Source organism: Protopterus annectens, chromosome 13.part0 (assembly GCF_019279795.1).
Source record: "Protopterus annectens isolate FY-2018-M chromosome 13.part0, PAN1.0, whole genome shotgun sequence".
Lineage (NCBI taxonomy): Eukaryota > Metazoa > Chordata > Ceratodontiformes > Protopteridae > Protopterus > Protopterus annectens.
In genome coordinates, this window is record NC_056747.1 from 1,268,016,315 (window position 1) to 1,268,032,331 (window position 16,017).

Consider the following 16,017-nt stretch of genomic DNA (forward strand, 5'->3'; position numbering starts at 1 on the left):
GTGTCATCTGGAGAATAAAGTATAGCCCACAGTATGCATTGTCATCAAACGTGGGCAGACATATCCCTACTGTGTTTGCTTGTACCTAAGAAAGCTATATGCCAAACAGGAGTGGTCCCAGGACTGAGTGCAGGTGAATACCACTTGTTACTGGCATAGAATAGTACATGGAGGCTGCAAATGTTACTGTGTGCCCTACATCTGTGCGTCAGTTGTCAAGCCATCATCTAACAATCGTTTATGGTCAGTCTGTTGAGGTTATGTATAATACCAGTATGTGGGATGGGCATGAATTGCTGGTGAGCTATAGCTTGGCTGTGTTGACCTCCCCTCCCTCGCCTATAGCCTTGTTGACTGGCTTGAAGTCTACTAGGTGTAGGAGCCATGATCTGGCCTTTAGAGAACCTAAGTGAGTATGGTGCAGTGTTTGCAGGTTCATAATGTCTCTGTTAATGAGTTCCATAATGCTGTGCTCCATAGCCTTCCAGATAACATTGGTCTGGCTTAATGGAGTGAGAGTTTCCAGGACCTGTTGTAGTTCTACCCTTAATCAATTTATGTTAACATTTGCACTGGGTGTGACAAGAGTGGACAGGTTTAAGAATAAGTATATTAGAGGGTCAGGCCAGGTTTGAAGGTTAGTAGACCATGCCAGATTGACAGGATTAAGTTGGTTTGTACATGTGCTGAGGAGGGATGCAGAGTATATTGTGAAATAGATGCTAAGGATGAAGCCACCAGGTAACAGGAAAAGAGGAATGCCTAAGATGAGGTTTATGGCTGTGGTGAGAGAGGACATGCAGGTGGATGGTGTGATAGTGCAAGATGCAGAGGCCAGGAAGAAATGATGTACTGTGGTGACCCCTAATGGGAGCATCTGAAAGGAGAAGAAGAAGAAGAAGATGTTGTAGCTCAACCCTTGTGGACTGTGAACACCATTACTGTGTGTCATTCCACAAGTATGTAACCTGAATAGAGGCTGCATCTGGACAGAGCATTTAGGTGAGTGGTGACTTCATATGTCAGCTTGTGTATGACACAGCCAGGGACACTGTCCAGTACCATTGCCACTGTGGTGTGTACTTTGTTAAAGAGATGTTTTAACTAGAATGTCTGTGAATCATCAGGTTTTACATTATTCAGGTCTGGAAATGTGGCCCTTGTGTAATGACAGGGTGGTGAAATCCGCATTCAAACTGTCTGATAAGGAATTGGTAATGTCAGTCAGATAAGTGTACTTTGTGACCATTTGCATTAACTGTGACCCGGTCTGAGATTTCCCCTGTAAATTATGAACAACACTGAAGAAAGCTTTAGTGTTGACATTGGAACCTTGCCATTTTGTATTTTGAAGCTTGCTTTGTATGTTTATTGAGGGATTGTATTTTCCCAATGATACTGACCAGAGAGGTTATCCCTTCTTGGTATGTAACTCTTTTGGTACAACTTCACACCTTCTATTATATATTTAGTTTATGGCAGGGGTCCATGAGACTAATGCACTTTTACTGTATAAGTGAGAATTTCTTGTGTTTGTGATAGCACGGTCCATGCAACCCTGTAGGTGAACAGTGTGCATTAATAAAGGATTATGCAGCTGGGACAGTGTTAACCTTAGTAATGCAAACCAATGACAGATAGCAACAACAGCATCACCCACAGCACAGTGTCAACCCGTGTCATACACACACATGTGTACTCAAGTTTCAAAATGTGTGTAGTACAATGTATACTGGCCACCAATAGAAAGTATGGAGTGTTAACACTGGCCAATACAGGGCATGTCACCCTACCCATGTGTCCAATATGCACGTACATGCAGACAGTGCACCTCCACCATGTTCACAAATGTACACCTGCAGACCTGTGCTGCACATACCCCACACTTACTCTCCACTGTATAACACATGCTGACACAACTACACACATCAGCCAAGTGGCACATGGGCAAACAAAACACAATTGGAATAAACACTGGTGGAAACAATACAACATTGTTAATTACAGCTTTAATGCATCATGCCTGCTCAGCTACACCTTCAAGGATATCATAAAACTTTACTTCTGTCAACATGCTACACATTCAACCATTGCTATACTTTATTAAAGTCACCCTGTGCATCAGCACCATGTTAGCCTGTTCCTGGATCAATGTTACAGATGACAGGAGGTGGCACATGTTTCATCATATGCAAAGAGTGTGTTGTTGGTTTGCTAGAGACCTACACTGAGCCATACAAATGATAGGTGTGTGTTAGTGTGTTTGAGGGCCATGAGTACTGTTATGGGCCAATGTTGATGTAATGTGTGCGGGTATGTGTTTGCCCTAGATTTCTGATTTATGTGTGTGTCTCTGCATGCACACAGTTCCACCATGTGGCTGTCATATACGGGGATTTGTGAGACAGCTACAGACTGTACCTGGCAGGCTTTACAGATCACCGTCTCTGGCCACGGATATGGAACATGTGCCTGGCAGGAGTGCTACAGACAGTATCAGGTACTAATCCAGACTGGGTACTATCTGAAGAGGTTGACATATGTCCACTGGATCCAGGTCCCTGCTGGGACTGGCCAGAGGCACGTGCAAGTGGTCTTCTAAGATGGTCTATGGACAGCCCCCCCCAACATTGCTGGGGCTGGTACTGGCACTACTGGAGCAGCTGTGACTTGCTGGATGTCCACGGCGACCTCCAGCTTCTGATGTTGCTGGCATATGTCCACATCAACATCTCAACCATCCCGCACTGTCCTGACACATGGACATGACATTGTGGAGGACATCCAATGTCTCACCCCAACGTCTATCAATGACCTCAGTGTAATTATGCATGGCACCTGCTAGGTCATGGATACCGTCATTTACAGAGGTGTTATGAGCTCTCTGTGCCCTTAGTGCCTGTCTGGTGTACTGCTCCATTTGTGTCTGTGCCTCCATGACAGCCTGGAACATGCATGTGGTAGAAAGAGGTGTGGCATGTCTGCCAGGGGCATGATGACCAGCAGTGCTCTGATGAGAACCCCTGGGCATCTGCCTATGTGGTACCATTCCAGACATCTGGCTATGGCTGCTGTGCCCTGATACATGTGCCATAGATACCACACTGTCCTGGCCAGTGCAAACCGTACACTGTCCCTCAGCTAAGGGCAATAGTGATGATGGATGTACAAGCAGTATGACTGTGTGCATGGATGGGGTGGAGACTTGTGTGCTGTCAATTGGTGGCCCAACAACAGACCCTGACAAACCTGCCTGTGCCTCAACACACCTATCCTCATGATCACCATGCTGTACTGAACTAGCCCTACCTTGGCACCTGTGAGAGGAAAACAGGAATCACACTTTAATACCTGAACATGATGTCAGATCACATGCACACATGCGCATATGCACACATGCATTCATGCACACATGCACACATGCACACATGCGCACATGTGCACATGCACACATGCACACACACAAAAATGCACTCCTTCCTAAAGCAGACACACATAACACCAGCAATCTCAGAACATACACAATAGCAGGTGATGGTGGGGTACAGTATCACAAGCAAAACAGTCATATCACACATGTCAGCATGCAGGATATGTGTTGCTCAACAGCATGTAGTGCAAGTGTAGACAGTCCTTGTTACTAACAGTATACATGGCTTTGATGCATGTGTTTTGTTATTAGGTGATGGGCCTCCTCCTGGAACACAATGCATACATGGACACAACATTGCTGTGCAGGTATTCAAAGCTCAATAGCATCACAAGACATATATGTGTCAGTTGTGCAAATGGCGATTGGTATGCATATTGTTTAGAGGTGCATATGTGTGAACACATGCAACATTAAGGTGTATAGCAAGGTGTATAGCAATGAAAGCTATGTGTAGTACTGTGGTTACAATAACTGGATGGGGTATAGTACCATAGGCCATCATCATGAAGCATCATGTGGTCACTCAAGGCTACAAATATTTCCCAAACCAGCACTACTCATGCTGTACTGGAATTGTACTACCTTGGCTACATTCACCATTTCACAAACAGTTGTTACATGAGTTTGTAAGGAGGCCAATAAGGAGCATTCCCTGACATGAATGTGCAGTGTGTTGCAGAGTGTTTAAATGCCCCATGATAGTCCTCTTCCCCTCAGGTATATTATGTGTAATGTGTGGATGAGATTTTGGATACTGGAGTGTGTCTTTACAGAGGGTTTGGGAATACTTTGTGTAGAATGTTAAAATGGTCTGTGTATGACATAGATGTGTATGTTATGTGCATGTTGAGTATCAACTGTGTCTATCCAATGATCACTACAGTCTAGCCACATTTGTTTGAGATGGTCTGGTTATTGCATGTGTTTGAGGCAGCTAATCACATTACTGAGATGTGCATGGTCTTACACCAAACATGCACAGCATGCATTATGGGTAGGCGTGTTACATGTCTACATGGCCTACACCCTAAATATGACATGCACTTTATATTTACAATAATAAATGTAGAACACACTCACCAGCATCTGTCCACTGCCTTGATGTCACCCCAGAGGGACCTACATAGAGATGAGACAGTTTGTCAGTGGCCACAACTGTGGTATTGCTACTGTGTGTTTGCAATCTTACAGTACAACAAGAGTTTACATTCACAGGGCTACAGCTTATGTTCCAAATGATCAGTATTGCACAACAACAGGCTCCACATCTTTTAACGACACACTCCACATCTCACGTATGCATGATCTACCAATACAGATAACAGTAGTCTACAGATATGCCATGTTACCTGCATGCTCCATGTGTGCTTGCTGGCTGGCTCCAACCTCAGTCATGGTGTATGTCTGCTGCTGTTGTTGTTGGGCAGGTGCAACCAGGCTCAGGAGGAGCTCCTTCACTCTGGTGAGGGGGGGTGGATATTAACACCACCTCCTGTTGCAAGCTGTTGTCTCCGCACTTCAGCAGCACGCTGACGGACATATCTAAGAAGATCACTGCAGTGGGGGTGTACCTGCTCATATGTCTGGTTATGCAGGTCTAATTCATTTACCCTGTGGACAACATCTTGCCACATTGCAGTACGCTCCTGCTGGTCCTGGCTGGTTCGTGAGAACATGAGACTGTAGTGCTGAATCATACTGGTAGTAATTATGCCATCTTCAGCACTACTGTAAGTGGGGTTCCTGCGATGTGCCATTATCCCTGGAAGACATAAATATGAAAATATGTCTGAGCAAGTCATATGGCACATTTAACATTATACAGTACAGATATCACTGAACTGCCATATATAGCAACCTATTAGCTAACCAAGAGTGAAACACTTTAATTGCCACTTATTACTGCTCACCCCACAACTGCTTGGAAGTGCCTGGCTCACTCTCAATCTAATGAACCATGTTTTGCACAGCAACAAAATAAAATCCCTATATAAGACTATACAAGAGTACCTGGCACACTGTATGCAACATGATGCACCACCTAGCCACAGCATATATACATCAAGCTGATGTGTAAAGAAATATATCATCCATCACAATGAGTGTAAGGTCCAGTAAATGTATTACTATTATACCACACAACTTGTTAATGGCAAACCCTTGTCCAAAATATGTGCACAATTGGGAATATAGGTCACATACTGCTGTAGTAAACTATGAATGTTGCTAGATACGCAGTTATATGTTTTACCACACATATGTCAAAGGACATGTTACAGACATACCCACACACACATCAGACATAATTACAGAACACAAAGGTATGACAACCCAGATAAGCATTTAGTGTGTACTATACAGTACTGTGTGTCAATACTTACACAACCTTAATCTTGAGAAATGTAATTTGTGATGAGTACAGGGACCACACAAAACAGTGGATGCAAGCAATGTGGACATACACCATACTTTGCTGTACAGGCCCAGAGCTTCAAGTAGTACTACAGTACACACAGGATTTGGATTCAACATCAGTACCAATCAATAATCATAGATGTAGTGCTTTAGCCTCCAATGACACACCCTAGTTAAAACCATGGGACTTAATCACACTGTATGCAATAGCACTTTTTCTGCCTAGCAACAGAATACACAGCTTTTGCTAGGATCAAAGCAAGGACCCATAATACCATGACATAAACAGTTTCCCACTAAGCTATCCCACAGATACATATATTTGACATATTCACAAACACATTGACCATCACAGTCAGTTAACAGTACAAAGAATCTATTGCAACAAGTAGATGTAGGTGTGTATGAGTATATATAACTATCTATATATATATATATATATATATATATATATATATATATATATATATATATATATATACATCCATTGGTGTACATATATATGTAGGCACATATACATTTCACCTTTCATAGTGAGAATATCAATTATACAAATGATGTGAGGTGTACAGTAATGTTCATATGTTCATAGGTTGGTACTAGGCTATCAGCCCTAGGGCCTATACAAGCCTAGCCATAACAATTCCCTGGCTATTTCTTCCCACATTATTTACTTTCCTGGACCCCTGTCTAGCAGGGCGACTGACGTGATCCCTGGGGTGAATTTCCTTTCTCCCATTCAATTGTCAAGGTTCCTCTTGAAGAGGTCCAAAGAGGCACTCTGCTTGACATGTATGGGCAATCTATTCCAGAGTCTGGGGAGTCTCTGGGTCAGGAACCTATCCCTCCAGCATGTTTTGTTTATTGTGATGACAAGGTTTAGATCCCTGGAGCGTGTAGCTCTGAGGGATTGGGATTTCTTTAAGTGTAGCATGTCCAACAGCTCTGGGTTTGACATGGCCTTGTATGTTAAGCAGAGATCGCCTCTGAGTAGATGATATGCACAGAGTATAGCTGGAGTTTTTAAGGTGGTCAGCGGGGATCTGCTTTAGGCCTGTGATTCTTTTAGTGAGGTATTTCTGAGGCCTTTCCAGTTGTTGCAGATGTCTTGAGAGGTACATACCAAATGGGGCGTTGTATTCTATAATGGGTCTAATGAGGGATGAGTACAGTGGGACAATGACCTCCTTTTTCTGGATGAAAAGCCCTTCGTGATGAGGTGTGCCACATAGAAGGATTTCCTGACTGTTGTGGTGATGTGGTTATCGAAGGTGAGACCACTGTCCACCTGTGTCCCTAAGTCTCTTATCACACTTTCTGTGTTTAGTGTACTGCCACCTATATGGTAATTCATGGATACATGTTTTTTCCCAAAGGGGATAACAATACATTTCTTGGCATTGAGCTTGAGCCCATGGCTCTGACACCAAGCATCTGTTTCTGTAAGGCCCTTTGTAGAGTATCCACATCATTTGGGGATTCAATAATGGCTCCCAGTTTGCAGTCATCTGCAAACTTTGTTAGCCAGAGTCCCTTAGTGTTGACCTGTACTTCAGAGAAGTAGATGCCAAACAAGAGCGGCCCCAGGACTGAACCCTGAGGTACTCCACTTGTCACTTGTCTGGAGCTGGATTTGGAGTCGGCTACTTTTACAGTGTGGGTTCTATCAGTAAGCCATTTAGCAACCCATTGGGTGACATAGGAATTAATGCCCAACTTAGTAAGTTTATCTATGATTCCAGAGTGGGGGATGGTGTCAAAGGCCTTGGCAAGGTCTAGATAGGCTGTGTGGACCACCCTTGTCCATGGCTCTGGAGACTGATTCAAAGAAGTCAATCAGGTTCAGGAGACAAGATCGGCCCTTCACAAACCCAAATAATAAAATCGCACACTCTTGTGATAAATGCATTGAAGGTGTTCACAGCCCAGGTAGCTTTAGCAGGCCTCACTGGCTTCAACATTGCAAACTGAAAAAACCACCCACAGTGTTTAACCACCACATGTCATATACCAGCAACGTATGCGGTCTTGTTTGTCACACACTAAAACCTACATACAAATATGCGCATACTAACCTTCACCAACATATATATCTCCACCCTTCACAAACATTTGCAAAATGTCCCCTGCTCTATGCACATATACAGATGTGAACATATATGACACACGTATATTTCTCCGTATGTGTGTGGCATATGCACACAAGGTCCACACTGTTGTAAGTCCCTGGACCTCACAGCTGAACTGTTGGGCCTTGCTGCAACACAAACAGGTGTCACATATGAACACACACTAACATTAGGGGGGTATATATGGCTACAAATGCTAGATAAGCATACTAGACTGCTACAGCAGTTGCCAATGCTAAGCTGCACTTTAATATGACTATCATGCATGTGTTGTTCTGTCACACCCATGTTTATATAATGTCAGCGCTAATCCCCCCAACAGCCATTGGCCACACTACTGTACAGAACACAGATAACGTGGATTAGATCTTTGACATTTAATGCTGAGTTACACATTTCACAGGTATATCCCACTGCCCACAGGTACACACTGTATTGTCCATAGCAGTAGTTAACCAGAACATCTATGCATAAATAAGTACTGATGCCACATGTAAATGTTTCACATTATGTAGACTGTTCTTCAATAAAATCTACTACATGCTAGTAAATACATATGTGTCACATACCTTTCCTTTGTATGATATGATAATATTTCTTTTTCCTTCTCTCTCTCTCTCTCTCTCTCTGTGTCTCTCTCTCTGTCAGTCTTTGCAATAGAGTGATTGAGTTCGTTGTCAGAGATTGCAGCCTGCTTTTGTAGGTATTTACACATGAGCATGCGATCGTCTCTGCCCCAATTAGTGGCCACCACTTGCTAATTGCATGCAGCCTGCTGTGTAGTAATTGCAGTAATCACTGTCATAGCAACCCAGTACTATAAATTGCTAACAGGTAGGCATGGCCCTTTCAGCTTTCCAAGATGGAGATCATCCCTGTTTGCTGTGGACATCATTGTTTAAGACAGAAAGTTGGTATAGTTCTTATATCAGAAGCCAGGGGTGTAGCCAGAGATTTACATTTTGTACTCAGACCTAATGTTGCTGCTTCCAGTACCCACTTGTCAGTGTAGAAATGTACTCACCCCTCAAAATGCCACCCCAAGATACATGGAAAGATATACTTTCTTTTCAACTTTTACAATTAACTGCCATACAAAGCTAGTTATTGAGATGTATTCCTTTGGCAATAGAATTGTTTGTGAACTGCTATACTGTGATATTAATTTACTCAGTTCTAAACAGTTTGTGCTTTTTTAGTGTTGACAGCACAAGTTGCTCAGAAAAACTGGACGCATGTCAGTACTGTGAATATGCTTACCTACATCCTTGGTAGACCCTGCACACACAGGTATATTCTACATTTGAGTAGGGGTGCAAAAGTACAGACAGCATAAGTATTATTGTGTGCATTTTATCTTGCTGGACTTACAGGGTTGCTGTGTACACGTTAGTTTATCAAGGCAAGTAATCTGTCTGCATAACTCCCAGCTGTGGACCTATCCACATGGTAGCCAGAGAATAGTCTGTTATTTTTTGTCTGTGCACCACACAGGTCTTTTCAGCAATAGAGCAATGGTATTGTTACAGTTGGTTGCTACCAGTACTTGGCTACATCCATTTGTATTTCAATGTTGTATTCCTACATAAGGGTATGCTTCCAAAACTCCTTCCAAAGCTATTTGCACAGTTTGTAACAGCAGAAAGGCTGATATGCCTCTGTGTTTCTGCCTCTGCCAGACCTCTCAAACACTCAGGTACATATTTGAACAGACTCAGGGAAAAGTAAGGAAAAAGTCAGGGACACCTTTTCTGAAGTAAAAGAAGTGTCTAACTCTTATTTATTGTCATTATTCATTAAGTGTAATTCACCACCTTTCTGGCCAAAGTCAGTAATTTTAGGAGGGATTCAGAGGGACAGAGCTAAAATTTGTGTCAAAATCAGGGACATCCCTGAAAGTTAGGGACAGTTGTGAGGTATGGCCTCTGCCCTAAACAGATATGCCAGTGTTTGTCCTGCTGTGATACTGTGTGGGGTTGTAAAGTGACGGTGTAACATTATTTCCTGCTAGAATGGCTGCTTCTCTTATCACAGTCATGTAATGTAATCCCACAACAACTGTTGGTAAAGATCCACAGAACAAGTTGTGTGGTATGGCATTCCTATTTTTCCTTTACATTCACTCATTCTGATGCATGATATATTTAATTCAGCACCAACCTGCTGTATATCTACCGTGGCTTAGTGGTACTTCATGTTGTGTTCAAGGCCTGGGGTTCGAGACTGACAGAGGTGTTTTATTTTGCTCCTGAGCAGAACAAGGGCCCTCACATACAGAGTGACTAAGGCACTTTTAAGCAGTTGTAAGCGGGTTTGCATGGGTTTGCGCAATGCTTAGCAATATTTAGCTAAGTGCAAACAAGCGCACACTCGCACAAACTCCCTAACTACTGCTTAATGGTGCTTACTCCCACTAACCCCCGCGTTCATTTCTTTGAAAGAAAAGAAAAATGGGGAGATAGGAAAGTGGTAAAAAGGGGCACAATGAGGGAAAGACAGTATGAAAAGTAGCTCGGGATATGCAGGATGGGTGTAGGGAAGGTCCATAGCTGCCCATTTCTTTAACAGCAACAGCTGTGCATATGGAATAAATTTGGAGGTAGATATGAAACCTTCAACCCCTGAGAGAGGGGTGAGGACAACAAAGTATGTTGTAATGCCAATTAAAATACATTTTATGTGTCCAGTGGACGTGTGCAAAATGGGCAGCTATGTATGGGGCGTAATTTTTTTTTTGGGAGCAGATTGCCCTTTTTTTCAGGTGACAGTGGAATGTGGGGTAGGGGAAGTAGGTATATGTGGGGAGGTAGGTTGGGGAGGTAAACAGACAAGACAAACAAGATGCATACTGGGGCAGTATATGACACATGTGGTGGATGAACACTTTTGACGGGGAGGGATGTTTGGAAATTGCAAGACCATGAGCCCACAGATGGAAACAGTGCGACTGAGGTCCCCACCCATGGGCAGTCACCACTGCACCTTCACAGCCCAGAGGGTGGCTGTGCTGGTGGCTGTGTAGGAGGGGCAGGCTGACCCGGTAGTTGCACCACCCATGCCTCAAGCTGGCATAGAGGTTCTGCAACAGAACGTTCAATCTCTCTACGCACCACAGCCCAGACCATTGAAGGGTGATAGGTGGCCCTCCTCTGCCCATGCTTGCATGGGAGGGCTGAGCCCCATCCCCTGCAGCGCTTCCACCCAAAGGTGGCACAGGGCCAATGGAGGAGGAGGTCCCAGGCTGGGCACTGGACCTGCTTGTGCCAGGTGCCATGGCCAGCTGAGGTGGGACAGGTGGGTCCGGGTTAGTAACAGTCAACAGCATTCCCAATTAGTTATAACAGCATGCAGAAGTATTCCCATTAACCCAACACACCAGATTTTCAACAGTTGAAAAGCAAGCATAACACATGCATATATAAAACAATAGTGGACATGACAACAGCATGCAGATTGAATTGATGGCAACATGCCACCAATATTGTGGTACTTTAACAAGGCACATGCATAGAAATAAATGCAATTATTTATAAACCAATAGGACATATGTCCCAACAAATGTTTTGAGATTAGACATACCGATTGAGGTGTGGAATTGCATTTTTTATGCACATACAGTAGGGTAGAAAAGGATAGCTCAATTAACAACTTATATATCCTTCTAGTTTTCACTACATTCCTATTAACTGCAGTTATATGTCCCTTACATGTATTATTACACTACCCAATGTCCTTATATTGTGCAATTGGATTTTGCTAGATCATTATATACATGAGCTGTATCTTACATACAAACTGTCCAAGATGCAGATGTTACTGCTACATATTTTGAGATTTGCTCACACACACTACTGCTAAGATGGTACACTGACAGCTCTACTTTCATATAATTATCTAGATATGTTCAGGTGAAAGTATCAGTTATATGTTAACAGCTCCCTACATTTCTGGCAGCACACTGACATTTCTGGGGAACAAAATACCAAGCTACTCATGTGCCAGATTAACCTGTACATGCTGGGCACCAACAACCAACAGTTCAGGGCTGTAAATATGCATAAACCTACTGGCACTCCCTTCATCCACGTTATATGGGCCTACCCAAGTGTGGGTTAACACTGCTTAATACAACAGTACTATTTGTAAAATGCAACAATACAACATATCAAAGAAAATGACACAGATGCACTCCAGGAATTATACTTTTATTAAAGGATTATTACACCTTATTTATTGGGTTAAAACACTTTTTGAAGGCTCTCTCATTTATTTTATATAACAGTACATGCAGAATAATTAATAACCTGCCTGATGACGCAGCCTTTGCAACCTATCTTCATGGGCTTGCTGATTCATAGCCCGGACACCTACAGCTGTTTAGTAAATGCAGTGATATTGAGACATACCTATCTATAGCATAGACAAGCATAGCAATTCTTAACTACTTAATACAATGGCTATTTACTCAGCACTGGGGCATTAGGCATCGCACGGGACTCCTGGAGCCACTGGTCCAGTTGATCCTCCTTACATTGCTTCAGGTCAGAGTAATGGTGCCTGACCTGCTCACCAGTCCGAGGAACTCCAGTGGCACTGGTGAGATCACAAGCTAGACTGTTCCAGGCCTCCGTTTTATATTGGGTGCCCTGGTACTGGCCCTGCAGGAGTCTTTCCTCATGATTGTGGACAAGGAGCCAAACCATTACTTTGGTTTCCTCAGTGCCCCAGTGTTGCGCTTGAAATCGAGTGCCTTCTCCAACATCGGCCATGCTGACTGCAGAAGGGAGCTACAACTAGTTATGGCAAGTATTCCCACCTGTGGAGCTTAAATATGCCTCATTTCCCGCACTTATTTGTGATTGGCCAGTTTTGAAAAAACTCAGCTGTAGGCACACCTGCTTAGCTGATGTTAGCAATGTTTAATATTCCTTTGATAGATATGTGTCTGTTGAAAGTGCATGGCTATGCAATGCTGTCATGGCTTAGTGGTTATGTACTGTGACTATAGTGCACAGTATACTGAATTTGAGCCCTGTTACTGCTTTTTATTTTCCTACTGGCCAGACCTGAATGGTTAAGGCACAGAGGTGTGGCCATGTTTAGCCAACTTTGCTCATCTTTGCCCGACATTGCCCAACATTGCTCGACATTGCTCGACGTTGCCCGATGTTGTGCTGGTTAGCGCGGTGCATACCTATGTGCATATACATTGTAGTTGCGCTATTTGGTGTGGTGCGCAGCTACGCACAAAGACATTGTGCTTGTTAACGCACTGCTCAGCTACAAGCAATTGGTTTTAAATATGCTAAATACTGCTAAATTGTGCTTAGCAGTGCTTTATATTGCTTAAAATAAGTTACTCATGCCTCAGAATGCATAACCATTTCACCTTCATATATATATATATATATATATATATATATATATATATATATATAAAATTCATTCGCTACTATATATAACATTTGAATGCTTTTTTACAAAACTTATACATGATAAATGTCAGGAAATATGTTTGTATACAGATTTCCAATACAAAATGGAATGTGCAGTAGTGGGACTCGAATCGGGAATGCCTCCTCTTTGCGCGAAGGCTCTAACCACTACGCTATTGCTATTTTGCTTAATTTGCATATTTTTTTCTTATTATCCTCTTCGGTGTCCAAGCTGCTAACTGTAGCTAAGCAATGGGCAATCCCGTGCAAACACGCGCAAATATGGGCAGCTATATCGGAAATAAAACAAACAAAAAAAATTTCTTTTAATTTTTAAATTTGTACAAGGTTTAATATATGGGGGAGTGTAGTGTTACAATGTATACGTGAGCTGACTCGCTCATGTAACTCAACATTTCTTGGGTTTTGTCAGTGCAGGGGCGTGGATTTTTGGACTGCTCGGCAGTCCGACATGCCCCCTACACTCGTCCACACTCCTTGAAAGCTTTGGAGTTGAGGCAGCGTGCCCTCATTAATATGCATGGCGTGCTGCTGTCATACTCTTAGACTGGCGTTTCCGTGTAAGACTAATCTAGTCTTACACGGAAGATTAGTAAATCCTGGGGATTGTCATTTCTTTCTTAAATAGTGTCATTGTATAATAGCAATAACCGCCTCTTGATTAAACCACAACAACTATGGGTAAATTGTCAATATACCACACTCACTCATTGGTTATTGCTAAAATATAAATGAGTTTATATTTCATATAAACAATTTATCACAGGTGCTTACACATTTTTCAAATTTAGAATTGAATAATATTAAACTAAATCTAAATTTAATTAGTAAAAAATAATTATTACTTTTACAAATAAGCAAAATTAGAACTGTAAAGTATTTAGATATATTAGAATAATTGTAGCCCCTTGTTTTTAGTCTATAGTTTATTTAAATTACAGTGACTGGTAATTTCAAAGTGTTGATTACTACTTGGTCAAGGCTATGCTTAACTTTTTACAAGAAACTATGCTTAGTCAAAATATTTTTTGTCCGTATTATTATACAAAATTTAAACTATTGCTTTATACATAACCTAAACTATATTAAGCATAAAAGTAGACATCTATTAATTATCCAGATTCCCCCAACATACCTAGAATTACATTCAAATATCACAATAGAAGTGGGGCAATGTTATATTAGTGTTCCTGACTGTGAGAGATATATCTTAACTTCTAGTTTTAAAATACTAGCATATTGGATTGTGTTTTTATGGTTCTAACACTATCTTCATGTAAAAATGTTAATTTTAAAATTAATCCATCACAAGTTAAGTCAATTAATAATAAAATGATGTTTATTTGTTTATTTTTTTATTAAACTTTGTTAATCTGGTAAGTGGATTGTCCTATTTCAGCTATGGCCTGAGATATCTGGCAATAACAGTTGCACAGATTAAGAAAAATGATATGTCTGGCTAATCCTGGTTTGAGCAAACGCAACAAAGGATTTCACATCTAGAAAACAAGCTTAAAGATATAAATGCAACATGGTACACAGTAATGCATTTCACATCTAGAAAACAAACTTGAAGCTATAAAGCAACATGGTACCCAACAATGCATTTCACACCATCAACATAAGTTCGGACATATATATTGGAACATTAAAGGAACACAGCTACAGTAAAGTCTACAATGTGCCAAATTGAGATATTTAGTACCGATATTTAAAGTTACATACTCCTTTACATGTTTGATACATTTAGTTAAAGAGAAGAAGGAAAGTCTAGAAAGAAATCTGACTGCATGTGGTGCAATTTAATTAATTACATACAATATGGTGTAAATTCACCTACAGATTCTAGACAAGTTAATAATATTTTAAAAAAAAAATTAAGCATGTAATTTATAAGATCTAGTTTTCTGTTTTCAATATCTGAATGAATAGTACTTTAGGTTTTATTAATATATTACAAGAAAATAAAAGATATCAATGGAAGGATAAAGGATTAATCTGTTGTTTCACAGGGTCACAGCTTCATAGGTCAGTACTAGACAATCAATCTGAAGATCATTACAAGCCTAGCCAATAGCTCAAATTCAAAAGTTCCCAGTCTCACGAAGGCAGTGCAAGCTAGACATGGGGAGAATTTGGGCTGCCCATCCATTTATCTAATTTTGCCTTGAAGGTAGAAAGGACGTTACTCTGCTTGACCTGTAGCAGACATTTGTTCCAGAGGTGGGAGATACACTGGGAAATGAATCCGTAGTGCTAACATATTTATTCGCTGATGAAGATTTAGCTCCTGTAACCTGGTATTTGAGGAAACATTTGTGCACTGAAGGAACTGATGGTCAAATAGGATTGAATATTTCATGGGCTGAAAGGCTAGAAACAGATCCCCATGGAGAAGTCTGTAAAAAACCTGAATATAAAGAATGGCTGCCAGTCCATTCAGTTCATTAATATTTTTGATTTCAGTGACTCTTTAAGTAAAGAACCTTTGACCTTTATAAAGTTGAGTTATATTCTTAGACAAATACACTGCAAAAGGGACATTATATTCAATAATGGGTCTGATGAACATGAGCAAAGGGGA